General features: G+C 47.9%; 1 long non-coding RNA gene across 1 annotated transcript in view; it reads right to left on the bottom strand.

The window, feature by feature from the left end:
• Window positions 1–15,812, bottom strand: part of LOC144753022 (uncharacterized) — a 53,407-nt gene that overhangs the window by 14,444 nt on the left and 23,151 nt on the right. Inside the window, exon 2 of the long non-coding RNA XR_013594173.1 lies at window positions 1,708–1,827. This is a non-coding gene — a long non-coding RNA (uncharacterized LOC144753022). The remainder of the gene's footprint in view (window positions 1–1,707; window positions 1,828–15,812) is intronic.

Genomic DNA, 15,812 nt, shown 5'->3' with positions numbered 1-15,812 from the left:
GCGGCTTCGAAATACCGCCACTGTCGCACCTTCAAAATAAAACTGCACATCCTTTTTCGATGTGCTCCATTTATAAATGCGAGCGTTTCTCTCGCAGGGCCCAACACAAAATAAAACAGTATCTCTTTTTTCATGCTGCACATTCAGCTCCCATAAATAACGGCAGACACGTCTTCTCCTTCAAATTTGAACCACATCCAAGTGGATTAAAGTATGCTAGTAGTCAAACTGGACAAGCATTGGAGTGAGCATAGTTTTTCATAAACTACTTCTCTCAAAATAGCACACAGGATGCTTGATTTTGCACATATCCCCACACGAATAACGGTGCCTAGCTATGCTAACAATGTTATTAGTCCGTGTTCTTAAACTTGTGACAGTTTCTGACAGCAGTTGAAACTCTGCACTCACAGTTTGTCTTGCTCTGCCTTTCATTAACAGTTAACACGCAGCCTTTTTTAAATATGACAGACATCAACGATAAGTACCAAGTTCTCAGGTCAATAATGTCCCAATTTATGCAATTACTCCAACACCCTGGGGAAACAGGCTGTCCAGATAATAAAGGACACTGGTGGGGTTAACCAGGGTGCTCTCATTAAATACCTTTTCCTCTTTGGCTTCAAAAAGTTCTCCAGTCGCAGTATTCTCAAATTCTTAGTTTCAGTAATCCAGTCTTTTCTTCACGCATAGGCTGTGTACCTCGTCGCCAAATTTGTAGCAATTGAAAGATGATCCTTGAATCCAGTTGATAGAAATATATCTGATTTATTGAAGATTAGTTGATAATACAGAAATATGTAGGTTCAATAGTTATCCAAATAAAAACCCCACCAGGAGCAAATGGACTCCTGCTCAGCCTCAGATGTAACTGACTCTCAATCCAAGCATACACAATCAGAACCCTATGTGACATCATAGATGCATGCTGAGCAAGATATAACAAACACTAAAGTAGGACAGAGAAAGAGGAAAAGCAGGATGTAACAATGGTGATTGCAAAAGTGAGTCGCACTGGAAACTGTAAACGTTCAGTATTGGAAAGATTATGAGGGCCCTGGGGGGCCGGGACTGATATTTAACATTTTTTTTTTTTTGCCAGAAACCTTCGGAGGAGTATACTCAGAAACCTTCACGGGAGTGTACTCAACAACTTCCCAAAGTTTCATGCCGATCGGATGAATGATGTTGTAATGCATAAAGGACAAACAGACAGACATACATTCGTTATTATATATATAGATATATTATTTTATATTATATATATATATATATACACACACACACACACACATTATGAGGACAGGTCAGATAAGTGAGACAAGAGGCTTTAGTTATTCTTGTATATCTGACCTGTCCCGGTTTTTGCTTCTCAAAATCTGGTCACCCTGTTGTATGGGCCATATTAAACCCTGCATGGTCACATCTTAAAATGGAGAATAATCTGTACTGTATTGAAAGCATGATGTCCTTTTAACCCAGCATGCTGAATATTTGTTTATAGTCAAAATCTCCCAGATATTGATACATTTTTAGAAAATAATAGCAGTAAGAGTATTGCTTTCATTCCATTTGACATGTGTACTCGGTTTCATGTTACTTATGTGCCAGTGACCCCATCAGGCCCTGTAGCATACTCCTGGCTCTTTTTGGCTCCCATATTTTCATTGCCCTACCACATCCCAGTTGTGTCTCCTCTATACTCACACATCGGCTTAGTCTGCATCATGAGGAAACACTGGGTAGCATCACCGGAGCAGCTTACGGTGGAATGGGTACAGGGCCTTGTACCCGAGCAAGCACTCTTCCGGCACTTGAGGGCGTTACCTGTAGCAGATGTAAATAAAAGAAGATTGGGTAATGACATACAGTGGAATCTTGACAGCATGTGTTTTATTATTCATCACTCTTTTATGTTAAGTCATACCAGTGCCATAATTTATTGATCGGTATTTAATCATTCACAGTTGAGCATCTGGAATGGAAAGGTAGGGTAATGCGACGAGGCCAGCCAGGTCAGATAGCTCAGCGGGTTAATACTTTGCTGCAGGGATATGAGTAGGACTTGTAGTTCACAAGTTTTAACCCTGGTAAAATAGTTCAAGAACATTGAACAAACTATGAACGATTCTACTAAATCTGAGAGAGAAAGGTATAGATACAACCATGATAGACTTGCACTAACCGCACCGCGAAGCCCATATGGTATTCACTATGAGCTACGTCACTTGCAGCATGGTAAAAATGGGGACACCAGGCCAACTGTCTACGAAAGGAGCCACCTCAGAAATGAGACCAATGTAAAAAAACTGAGACATAATATCACCAGATTCGACATAAAAATGTAAGTATTGGGCGAGGAATGTCCTCTGCATAATATACAGATTTGTACATCTGCCCTGAGTCACCCAAAAGCATGTTAATCTAGTGTTCTGGTTTATACATTCCCTGTTATCACACTAATCTAGCATGTATGCTGAGGCCTAAACCAGTCCCTGGTAATGAGCTCAGAAATGGATGTGTGAGCATTGACATGGAACTAATGTCTGTCTCCTGGGTTGTTGACATGAACTGATGGCAGCAAATAGCAATGTATATGAATTATTAGTCCAGACCTTTTGTCTGTGTCAGAAGGAATGTGTTTCCTGGTCTCACATTCTGCTGCAGAGTAGCGCCCAGATCCTTGCACTGACATCCAGTGTGCATATCGAGTGATTGTGCGCAGTGTGTGGTACATGCATGAGAGTGAAGTTGTGTGCGCTATGGATATGTTCGTTGGAACCATTGAGATCCAGTTTAGATAGCCCACAGTTTAGCATGACAGAAGATGGAGGACAGATACAGCTACTCCCAGGTAGTCGAAGTATATTGCTTACATTCCCAAAGCTTGATTAGGGGGATCCAATTAGAAAGAGACAGGGTTACTCATAAAGGTTCTATGAAGAACTCTTGGCTTGGGAATGCCAAACAGTTTCCATAGCACAGCCATTAGAGTGGGGAGGAGGCAGAAAGTCATCAAATTCTGTTGTTAAAGTTGGAGAAGTCCCTAATCAGGGATTGCCCTTTTGTGTGTTCCTGATTGCAACTTCAGGAAGGGTGATGACAGGTAGGTGCATAGTTTTCCCTTTTCGTTGTTCCCATGTTTTGGATGCTCTTACTTAAAGGCAGCTGTTTTGGATACCCTTCCTTGATTCCAGTATCATACCTACCTGCTGTGAGAGCCCTCACCTTGCACAGAGTACCTCTAACCTCCAGGTAAAAAATTACATTTGATAGGGAATCACCTCAAACTGGTTCCAGAACGAGACAGTGAATCAACTTTCTCAATCTGGAAAATGAACATGAAAGTGGGGCCAAAAGCCTCCCCTTGGTTACTGTTCAAAGTTCTTCTTTAACCAAGGCAAGGAATGCTCCACAGAGTACTTTGCAAGTGTTGCTGTGAGACCAGGTCTGGTGTCTGCATGACAACCAGTATCTCAGAAGTTATAGGGGACATCACCTGAAGTCTTCAACTTGCTGAAGAATAAATAATTCTGCCTTGCACCTAGAAGCTTCTCTGCTTGCCTGCAGAGAGAAAAAGGAGTACATGGTCCTGTAGGAGCAGAGACTGCCCAGGAGCACACACCAGCTATGCCACCATTTTTAATTAATCCATCTCCATAGCCACCTTCCTCGATGAATGGAAACATTCCGAAGTCAAACCCCTTCTCAAGAAACCATCCGCCAACCACATCAAACTAAAGAACTTCCATCCCATCTCTCTTCTCCCCTTCCCCACCAAGGTCTTCGAAAAAGCTGCCAACTCTCGGAACATCTGGAGAACAACCTTCTGGACATCTCTCAGTCTGGATTACGCACCAGCCACAGTGCCAACACTGCTCTTAACGCCACCAAAGATGACATCAGAGACCTCCTTGACAAAGGAGAAATGGTGGCCATGGTCCTCCTTGGCCTTTCAGCAGCATTTGACACCGCGTCCCACCTCACCCTGCTCAAGAGACTCCACCACATCGGATTCCAAGGGAAAGCCCTCAGATGGATCGCTTCCTTCCTCACCGGAAGAACCCAGAGAATCTGAATTTGTCCCAAAACCTTCAAAATCAAGAGCATCATTTGCAGTTTCCCTCAAGGCTCATCCCTCAGCCCCACCCTGTTCGACATCTAGATGACCCCTGGTAAACATTTTCAGAACCCATGGTCTAAACATCATTACCTATGCCGATGACGCCCAACTTAGCCTCTCACTCTCTGGCTCTGGTCACTTAGTTGACTCAAGCGTCCACTGTAGGGTCCTGTGTTTGACCTCATGGTCATAGGTTGAAATCCAAGTGGGTTCACTCAGCCTTTCATCCTCCTGGGGTCAATAAAATGAGTGCTGTTGAGTTGAGTAACAATAAACGTCTGTTATTCAGCTCCAAAAGGCTCACATGGGAATGTGTGCTTTACAAATGCACATGTTATCAGAGGACCCCGCAACCATGGGTGGCAGCTTCCACATGAGCATAACCAACATCGCCGATTGAATGAAAGACAACTGCCTGAACCTCAACACAGAAAAAAACAGAAGTACTGGTCTTCGGCAGCAACATCTCCCTGTGGAACGACTCCTAATGGCCCTCAGAACTAGGACCATCACCCACACCTACAGACTGTGCTTGCTACTTTAGCATCATTCTTGTAAGCAAGTTCACCATGAAGAATTACATCAACACAGTCTCCTTCGGTTGCTTCCTCACTCTTGGCATGCTTTGCAAGATCTTCAAATGGCTCCTGACTAACACAAGATGCACCATCACCCACGCTCTGGTCACCAGCCTGCTAGACTATGGCAATGCACTCTAGGCAGGAATCACCTCACACCTACTGAAGAGACTGTAGACCATGCATAAGTCTGCAGCTAAACTCATCTTAGACCTCCCCAAGTGGACCCACATTACCCCCACCTCAGGAAGCTCCACTGGCTCCCGATCCAGAGATGCCACTTCAAGATGCTGATGCACACATACAAAGCCCTGCACAACCAAGGACTAGTGTACATCAACAACGCTTAAACTTCCTCCAACCCTCCAGACTCCTGCGCTCCACCTCCCGCCACTTCGCTCACACCCATTGCTTTTATTGAAGCACCCACGGAGATCACTCCTTTTCCAACCTTGTGGCCGGGTCCTGGAACGACCTCCCACTTCACCTCCTGACCTCACCCTCGCAGTTGGAATTCAGAGACGGACTCAAGACCTGGCGGTTTGACAGAGCCTCCACAGCAAGGGCCTCAGTGTCAGGATACCCTCATGGGTGATTAGACACACTTTAAAATTCATGCTTGATTGATTGATAACCCATGTATGTGAGACACCCAGATGAATCTGACTATCTAGTGGGAGTGTTGCTGCGATAGACCTGTGCTGTGAGAGGTCAGGCTGTCTCTATGAGCACTGTTCTGAGGTGAACTGCATGAAGAAGCTTAACTGCATATCCCTGAGCCAAATAACATTTCTACAGTCAGTGGACTGGTGCTTCTGTTGTCACCATGTGTAGCAAGTATAGACAGTCTCCAATGAAATGGGAAGCCTGCAACGACCTGCTCCAGATGCCAAATCTCAATAAAGCCAGCCTTCATCAGTCCCACCTGCCAAGCCAACCATAGAAGTGGTCCGCAAGAGAGAAGTGGGACCACACTGCAGACACCAGAACACCAGCCAGTGCCCCCTCAATCAAGTCTTTCATCAAGCAGGTAACAGCGACGCATATTTCCCAGAGACTAAGAGACTGTAAATGCAAGCAAAGTCAAACTGTGATTAGTATTGATACTTACCAGTAATCCTCTTTTGGGCTAAACAACTAGATGAGCTGATCCACCAGTTGCCCAGATGCACTGCTTAGTCATAAATGCATCTGTGCCTAAACTCACCTTATGGGACAGGACCACTCAAGACTCGTGGGGACACCATAGAGTAGGGAGGCGGACACTAGTGTGGGAGTAGCATTTCAGTTCAAGCCCAGGGGTGATACTGTTTAACCGTAAATCTAATACCTTTCTATTTTTGTGGAATTTTTTATCACTGTGCTGTTAAAAATACTTTTTTTTTTAAAGACAGACACTGGATTGGACAGTGATATCTGGGGTCTATACTTTGTTGAGTTGTGAAGCTATGGTCCCCTAAACACCTCTCTGAAAATCCTTTGACTGCTCGTGCTTGCTACCCTGAGAGAAGTGCAGAAAGGGTTGTACTTGGCCATGTTTCCAGAACCATAGTAGGACAGACTGCAGGAAGCGGGTAGCAAACAACCACCACCTGCAGGGTTGGGGCACAGTAGCTCCTGTCAGCCCAGTATCTCCCAACCTTCTCCAATTGGGTTTTGACACTATGAAACAATACTTCTCACTCCTCTCAGTATATGCGACAACCATCTAGAATTAATAAGCCATACTTAGACGAATTTCAATATCATTCTTGAATTTCAAAAACTAAAAGACTGAACTCAATAGTCATCAAGTAAGAACAGCCAAACATCTCATGCCAAGAAAGCCATTTAGCAAAACAAAACAGCTCCCTGAGATTTGCCTCTGTACACAACCCGGCATCAATTGCCAACTGCCCGTAGACACCAAAAAAATGAACACTAGGTAGTTTCATATATAGGGATAAATAATAACCCATACATGCATTCTTTGTAGGGTGGTACAAGGAGGCTCATTATACATTGCACAAAAAATTAAGCTTATGATAATATGTGTGTGCTACTCAGTAATGCATCATACATCCGTGTGACCTGTACTTTAAGTAAATAATCAATGGAGGGACGAGGAGAGATATTTAACAAGGTCCTAAATCCACACTCCTCCCTGGGTACTATATCAAAACAAATCAATGGGGTAGTTCCTCTTATGGGGCTCATTCGACCCTATGTAGTGTGGAATCAGTAGACTGATCCTGAGGAATGATCCCTGTAAGAGGAACTGCCCCATTGAGTTGTTTTGTTACTGTACTTTAGGTAACCATTTAAAATAGACTGCTTAAAATGTGAAAAACATTCCATTTTGTGGATAGTGTACATGTATAAAATTTTGGAAGTTAGTTGACTTTAATGACAGGAAGAATGAGGTAAAATTAAAGAGGCTCTTAGAGAAAGTGGAAGGAAGCACTGTCAACTGAATATGTCCCAGTCTGCAAACAACAAAACATAAAGATGACATTCGGAGAGACAAATGTTTGCCAAAGGCATTTTCAGAACACGTTTGTCTTCACAAGTAGAGACAATATTTCATTAGCTTCCCCACATTAGCTTCGTACATTGAGCCTGTTACTTTTTCCACCTCTATTTTAGAAAGATGTTGAGTTTTTAAGGTTAAATGCACCTCACGAACACTTTAGCAGAGACCTGGCAAGTGAACAAAAGCTAGTGAAAAGGCAAGATAAATGGCTGCTTGATGATTGTCATTCATTAAAGTCATTAAACAAAATTAAGAAACATGCAACAATTCATTTTGGTTGCAAAATTATGTATTGTAGACCAATGCCGCCAAACCAGGATAATGGTTCACATGAACGCGGTAAGAGCCAAGGTGAGCACATCGTACATCCAAATTCGGCTTGCAATGTTCTTTCTTGGCAAATGAACTTAAATGGGCTGCAGAGCGACACAGTCACAATGATGTATTTTATATCTGCTGGCAGGCAGGATGTTTAAAACAGGTCATGTTCCCACTGGCACGCAATAAACAATGACACATTTTCAGGTCAAGTATAAAGTGGCACTGTGCCCGAGGCATTTCCGGTGTAGCGTGGCACAAATAATGGATTGTCGTGAACCCTTTCAGCGCCTCTGTTGTATTTGTATAGGTGCTGGCCCACTGGGCCCCAGCACACAAAGTCCCGTTTGCTATTAGCCTGGACAGGATAAGTATGTTTTTGAATGCGGCCAGTTGGCAGCTGGTGGCATCAAGGGGCCTAGGTCATGTATGAACACCATAAGACGCTAATGTATGTCAGGAATCAAGTTGGGCAGTCCACTTGTGTCAGCCAGAATAGCAACAGTATAGTTTGTACTGCAGAGATAACCTGTTGGTCTTGCAGGAGGAGTACGGACGCATGCGTGTCCACCAAAACAGGATATCTGCACTTCCGGTTGAAATGGGAGTGTTCAAATCAAACTCTTACAGCTAAAAAACGATAGAGCTGGAGTAGGGTCAGTGATGTTCCAAGGAGAAGACTCAGCTGGCTGTGAGCAACTCTTCCAAAGCCGTACAAGTATTCTGTTGTATTTAGCCTGTCTCTTTTCTGCCTGTGGGATTTCACTGTCATTCACATGATGTCACCAATAGAACCTTTGGTGACATCATGGAGTGTTTGGGGCTTAGCCTGGTGACAACTGGCAGTTGGCACCAGGCAGGCTGAGTGGCAAGCTGGTCACTCCTGGTGGGTCTTCCCTTTATCTTATCTTAACATCTTGAAGACTTGACTAACTTAAATAAAACAACCTAAATGATACCAGACTCCCGGCTTCTATTTACAACATTTTTTGGTGACGCTTGGAGAAGCTTAAAAGAACCTACAGCGTGGAAGAAGTGAGGAACCTTCCAAGTAAAGAAACTACAACTAATGAAATAAGCCTACAGCGTGCAAGAAACTGAAAACGAAAAGCCTGGGTATTTAAAAAGGAAAATACATCATTTTTTTCAAAGAACCTACAGCGTGCAAAGGAAAAGAAGGTAACAAAGACTGTGTATTTATAGTACCAACTGCGTGATATTAAAACTACAGTAACTTAAGTGAAAGAGAAGAAAGCCCCTGGGTTAACCCACCAGTGTCCTTGCTAACGGACGGCCTGCAAACCCAGAGTGTGCTTGGAATTAATATTGACACAAAGTTGACGAAGATCACAATTGCGTGAGAATAAGCTGCAGTTAAGGAAGTGGATTGGGGACATCACTGTATGTTTTCAAGGAAATCTGAAGCAGATGTCATTTTAAAAGCAGCAAACTGTGAGTAAAAAACGCCCGTGTCTGTTACATCGCTGCAGATAAACTTGTAAGAAGGCAAATGTGCAGCGTTTCAACTCTCGGAGACTGTCACTGCATGTTTATGGTCACGACACATGTTTAAGATCACTGTTTAATGACATTGTTAGCGCAGCCCTCACGAACGTTTTTGCAGCAAGGCATCGATATGAAGAGGAGATATGCGCTAAGTCAAGCATCCAGCATGTCATTTTAAGAGTTTTAGAAACGATTAGGTGAAGGCATGTGAAGAGCCTGTTACAGTTGGTTGCCTGCACCGCACGGATTTTCTTCTTGAAAGTTAAAATATGAGGAAAGATTTCAGCTTCACATCGTGAGCCTGAAAAAATCAAAATAAACAACACGCAGCAGATGTATTTTAAAACAGTCTGAGCTGTCACATCGTGTGTAGGAAGAACTACACGCAGGGAATGTATTTAAAAGCTGAGCGGAGCCATACAAAAAATTAATTGCTGTCGGCACGTACTTTAGGGATGTTTTTGAAAAGATTTATTATAGCTGCGCGATGGGAAATGCGCGACTGGAAATGCGCCACAGACACTTTAACTGTCATTACAATTTTGAAGATCGCAGGAAAACGCGTGAGGCTTACCTTCGCAGCACAGCTCTTTGTGACGTATGGAAGTCTTGTTATGCCGCACTTTCACGTTTAAGGCAGCGACGTGCCCAGAGCCACCCAGCACTATGCAGTATGCGTGCCACCATTTTAACCCTGTCACTACTTTGTTTAGGAGCAATACACCGAGCCTTCATTTGTATCGTCACCATAGAAGGTGGGACCCAGGGAGAGCCAGGCGCGAGCTGGTCTTTCCCTGGGTGCATTCGCGCGAGGGAGGAACAGGTGGGGGTTGATTAGGGGTTTATAAGGGGAGATTAGGCAGGCGGGCTGGAAGTGCGTAGCGGGAGGCTAGGGAAGGGAGGTTCTTTTTTGCTCATTTTCTACCTGTCTGGGGGCCATGGAGGAGGCGGCGGAGGTTCGGCGGGCTGTGCAGACGCTTTGCGCCGCTGGGCGTGAGGACCTCCTGCGGCCCGGAGTGCCGGCGGAGGCGTGGGTGGGTTTGGCCCGCCCCCCTTGCAAGGCTGCTGAGGGCGTGACTCGGGCTGTGACTGCATGTTTGTCACCTGACCCGGACACCGACGAAGACGGAGAAGCTGCCATGCCGGCGGCTTTGCATTTGCCGGCCCAGGTTCCCGCATACTCGGGGCCCCCGCCGGTTGACCCGGGCGCCCACCAGCAGGTATGTCTTTTACCTTTTGGAAGTGCTGGCTTGCGTGGGGCGCCCGGGGGGAGGCGGGGGCGTTCTGTGGGCCGGCAGGCCCAGCGTTTGGTTGGGCCCTCTCCTGTAAAGACCAGGAAGTCTTCTGTTGTTTCTGGGGCGAGGCGGGGCGGAGCCTTGACCCTACCTGCCTCGACCAGGCACAGGCTACTGCCACTGTTCCTGGGGGCCCCTCCCCTTCTGTGCCTGGTGTGTCTGACGGGGCTTCGCCCTATTTGTGGGTGAATGGGCAGTGCTACCTGCTGTCCCCTGCCACCCCCGTGCTGGGGCAAGCTCTCCACCCTCCACTCAGTGTTTTGGCTCCGGGCTGCCCAGACTCCGGGCCTGCTCCTTCTACGCTGCCTGTTTTTTCCCTTCCGGGGGCCCCCCCCACGGACACTACCTTGTTCGACTCTGGTGATGTTCCCCCCCCCCCCGGCCCCCAGGTCCATGGTTCCTGGCCATGTTCCCCCCCCGTCTGCTTCCCCGCAGTCCTTGGCGTCTGGTGGGCTGGGTCTGGATATTGGGGGGGGCGCCCCCTGTTCCCTGCCACGTGCTGTTCCCGGCCCCTTGGGCGCAGCCTGGTGCCTCCCAGGGTGGTTTGGCGTCCGGGTCGGGTGGTGGCTCTGGGTTGGCGCAGGTTGCTGGGTCCTCCTTTGGGGTTTCCCTTGCCGCTGTGGGGGGGGGGGCAGTTTTGCTGATTCTTCGCATTCTGGCTTGAGCGGCCGCAATTTTCAGGTTGTTCCTCCAGCTGGGGCGGCTGTTGCCTGGTTCTACGGGCTTGGGAACTGTCCCTACGGCTGTTTCCGGTGCTGGGATCACGGGAGAGTTATCTGGAGCGGATCTCTCTTCTGCAGCTATGCGCGCGCGGAGTTTTCATGACATTGATTGGCAGTTTTATGATGGGGGTGTTGGGGATGGGGCTCTGCCCAGTGGCAGTGCACAAGTTTCTTTTTCTGGTGATGCTTTACGTTTGGATATTCCTGGAGATGAGTTGGAAGAAGGGGAATTGAGGGATCACGATGTTGGGCTTTTGGCAGCACGGGCCCAGAGGGGTGGGCTGGGGCAACCCCCTGTTTCTCGTATCTTGCAGGCGTCTTGTGCGGACCATGCAGCGGTACGGGAGGCGGCAAGGAGTAGACCACCTCCAGGGGCTCCTGTGGATGTTCAGCAGAAGTCGGCACAGTTGCCTAGAGGTAAGGACGGATGGTGGGCTGTGTGGAACCCAAGGGAGAGTCTCCCGGCTAAGCGTACCCGATCAATCGGTACAGGTGATGGGGTTATTGGTGAGCGAGTCGCTCTGGCACCGAGGCTTGAGCGGCCGGTGAGTTTGAATGTTTCTACTGGGCACAATGCGGGGGAAGTTTCTTCTGTTGGGGCTGGGGTGGCTGCTGCACAGCCTGCTACGGAGGATAGTATCCCGCCTAAACAATTGCCATATTCTGGGGTGGGGATGCCTTTGGGGTCCCATTTGTCTGAGAAAACTAAAACCCGCATCTGGAATGGTGAATTTGTGGATGTGTTTCGGCTTCTCCATCGCGATGTCCAAGCTAAGGAAGGGTCGAAGGAGGAGGAATTGGAATTGGCTCGGAGGCCTCGAGTCCCGAAGTCTATTGAGAACTGGACTTCGGCCTTTTTAATTTATGCCAGCGTTTATTGCCAGCGTCATCCGAGTCAGGCGGTCGACATGTTTAAATATGCGGATGTCATTCGTAAAGCGCATAGTTATTTTGGAGGCTTTGCCTGGTTGTCATACGACGAGGAGTTCCGGGCCCGGATGAGTGTTTTTCCAGAGCGTTCATGGGGTGAGGTTGATGCGGAATTGTGGCTACAGTGGATGGCATCTGCTCACCCGCCTGCTACGACCCACATGGCTAGCGGGCAACCGGTACATTATCGGCCCTTTCCATTTCGCCCCGCTCTTGCTGGGGCGGGGGTTTGGGGCAGAGGGCAGTTCTCCCCCTCTGGCGCGTGCTGGCATTTTAACAGGGGTTCGTGTAACCGATCAGCATGCCGATATAAGCATGAGTGTTCGCAGTGTGGGGGGCGACATGCTCTCACCCAGTGTTTTCCCGGACAGCGTTTTGGAGACACGGGGAAGGGTTCGGGGGGCAGGGGACAGCCTTCTCACTTTGTCTCAAAGGGCTCCTACTCCTATTAAACTGGATGTCCTTGATTTGTGGTTGTTGGACTATCCTGATTTTGAGGCGGCCAAGATTTTGTCCTGGGGTTTCAGAGTAGGTTTCAGGATTGGGTATCAGGGCCCCCGTTTGGGCAGGTGGTCTGACAATCTCAAGTCTGCCAAGGAGTCCCCACAGGTTGTGCAGAAGAAGTTGGATGCTGAGCTTGCGGCGGGCAGGGTTGCTGGTCCTTTTCTTAGCTGTTCTCTCCCTGATTTGATAGTCTCTCCGCTGGGTGTGGTACCAAAAAAGGCGGCTGGAGAGTTTCGCCTCATTCATCATCTTTCTTGGCCTGAGGGTGCTTCCATCAACGATTTCATTGACCCGGCTGATTCTACTGTGACATATGCTTCTGTGGACGACGCCTTGCGGCTCGTTCGCGTGGCAGGTGTTGGTGCCCTGCTGGCGAAGAGCGACATTCAGTCAGCTTTCCGGCTTCTGCCCATTCATCCTTGGGATTTTGGTCTCTTGGGTATGCACTTTGGTGGTTATTTCTATGTGGATAAGGTGTTGCCCATGGGCTGCTCGGTGTCCTGTTCCCTCTTCGAAACATTCAGTTCATTTCTGCAGTGGCGCTTCACTTTCATCAGCGGCCACGCCCTGGTCTGCCATTACCTTCATGACTTTCTTTTCATTGGTGAGGGTCAAACTGGACAGTGTCAGTTGGCTTTGGATACTTTTCAGGCTATGTCTGCGGAGCTGGGCGTTCCTTTAGCGCCGGATAAGACCGAGGGTCCGCGTACTTCTCTGATTTTTCTGGGGATTGAGATCGATACCCTGGCTATGGTGGCACGCTTGCCTGCTGACAAAGTGCGGGAGATGTCTGCTTTTATCAGGTTGGTGCTGGGCGAGCGCAAATTGGAACTGCGGAAGGTTCAGAAGCTTTTGGGGTATCTGAATTTTGCGTGTCGGGTTGTTCGGGCGGGTAGGACGTTTTGTAGACGTCTTGGCCTCTCGATGTCCGGAGCCAGCCTTCCTCACCATCGGGTGCGTATTACCACAGCTGTCCGTGCCGATTTGAGTGTCTGGTTACGTTTCCTGCAAGATTTCAACGGCGTGTCCTTGTTTTTTGGGGATGAGGACATTGTGTTGCAGGTACAGCTTTTCACGGATGCATCAGGAGCCAATGGATTCGGCATCTTTTGGGAAGGTCGTTGGTGCGCGGCTGGCTGGCCGGTGCATTGGCGGGAACAGGGTCGCAGCATTGCGTTTTTGGAGCTCTTCCCTTTGTTGGTCGCTCTGTACATCTGGGGGGAGGAGTTTCAGAATCGTTCTGTTTTGTTCCATGTGGACAATATGGCTGTAGTTCACCTCGTTAATAAGCAGAGGGCCCGTGATTTGCGTGTCTTGAAGCTCTTGCGCGCTTTCATGTTGCGGTGTCTACAACTGAATATTGTCTTTAAAGCTCGGCATGTTCCAGGGGCTGCTAATTGCATCGCTGATTCTTTATCTCGATTTCAGTGGTCCGAATTCCGCAAATTGGCTCCTGGGGCGGACCTGGAACTGACGGCGATCCCACAGTACGTATGGGCATTGGGGGATTGAGGGTGCACCACTTGGTGGAGAATTCAGTGGCTGCGTCCACCCGTCGGAGTTATTTGAAGGCCTGGCAGGAAATTCTGCAGTTTGGTGACGACATGGCGGGCCCAGTACGGGCTGGGTTATCTGATGAACAATTTGTATTGCAGTTTGTTTTGCATTTGGCGGATAAAGGCCTCTCCCACACCACCATCTCGGGCAAGTTGGCTGGGGTGTCTTTTTACAGGCTGCTTTGGTGGGGGAGGGATCCGGTTGGGGGGGTGTTGGTTCGGAAAGTTTTAAAAGGTTTGGGTAGGCTTCAGGCTGGTGCGCAGAAGCTGCGACAGCCGGTGACTTTTGATTTGCTTCAGCTGCTCTTATCACGTTTGAAAGGCTGCTGTTATGATGCATTTGAGTGCCAGAAATTTCGTTTGTGTTTTGTGTGGTTATTCTTTGGGGCGTTTCGGGCCTCTGAGCTGCTGGGTTTGCGGGATAGGGTGGGTATGACTAGCAGTGAGGTAGTAGTGGAGCATGACAGGGTGCGTCTGTGGTTGCGTATGTCCAAGACTGATCAGATGGGGAGGGGTAAGTGGGTGTTTTTGGGACGGAACGGTGTGTCTTCTTGCTGCCCTGTGGGGGAATGGGAGGTTTTTGTGTCTTCACCTCACTTTGTTCCGGGGGCCATTTTTTGCCATGCTGATGGCAGCCCCATTATTGTTTCTCAGTTGTTGGCTGTCCTACGCAAGGTTTTATTGGCTCTGGGGCGGGATCCTTCTCAATTCGGTACCCATTCCTTCAGGATTGGGGCAGCGACAGAGGCCGGCAGGTTGGGGTGGGATTGGTCGCAAATTCGGCGTATTGGGCGTTGGCGCTCCAGATGTTGTGAGAAGTATGTGAGAAAATAGTTCGCCTGTGCTATGCCTAACATTTCTTTTTCTCCTAGGTCCTTGGCCCTCGGTCGCTGGAGCAAAAAGGAGGGTGTGGATTCTTGGTCACTCTTTTGTTAAGAGGGCTGCTGTGGCCGCTGCATGTCAGCTTTGTCGTAGATCTCTGGGTTTAAGCAGCCTGACACACGAAGTCTCCTGGCATGGCACAGGGGGCATGCACTGGGGCGGTCTCTTTCCTGCCTTGGCTTCTTTGGTTTCGAAGGGTTGGGGGGGCCCACCGGATTTACTGGTGCTGCACCTTGGGGAAAACGACTTAGTTTCTCTCTCTGGTTTGACTTTGCTGAAGTTAATGAAACAAGATCTAGAAGTCATCAAGACCACATGGGTGCGCACCATGGTCATATGGACTGAGTTCGTGCCTCGATTGACATGGAGTGGGGCGAGGAGTTATTCAGCCATGGAAAAAGCCAGACGCAAAGTGAATCGAACCATGCAACTTTTTTGTACTCATTTATGTATTTACAGTTTGGCTCATCATCATTTGAAAGTTTCAGTAACGCATTTATTCTGCGAGGACGGTGTCCACCTGTCCAAATTGGGCATTTCTTTTTACCTTTTGGAGCTCCGGGACTTGATAGCTAAGGTTCTTCAGGTGCAGTTGTGGTGTGCTCCTTCCCTTTGAGTGGGGCAGGAAAACGCTAAAGGTTTTCCTGGGTGGCGGTTTTTGCTAGTGGGGTGGGCAGCCTGGAGCGGGTTTTCCATCCTGAAGGGTAGCTCATTGGGAATCCAGGGGGTATTCGGCAAGAGTTAGTTTCGGGTTCAGTTAGGTAGGGATGTTTAGGCATACTGTGTAGATTGGAATGTTTTGAAAATAAATAAATAATTAATGTGTTAAAGAAATGTATTATGCACCTGTCTTAAAATAAAGTGGCCTTTCTTGCTCCTAGAAGAA

Source organism: Lissotriton helveticus, chromosome 1_1 (assembly GCF_964261635.1).
Source record: "Lissotriton helveticus chromosome 1_1, aLisHel1.1, whole genome shotgun sequence".
NCBI classification, from domain to species: Eukaryota; Metazoa; Chordata; class Amphibia; order Caudata; family Salamandridae; genus Lissotriton; species Lissotriton helveticus.
Note: the sequence above shows the minus strand (reverse complement) of the source record. Positions and strands in the feature narration are given on the sequence as shown.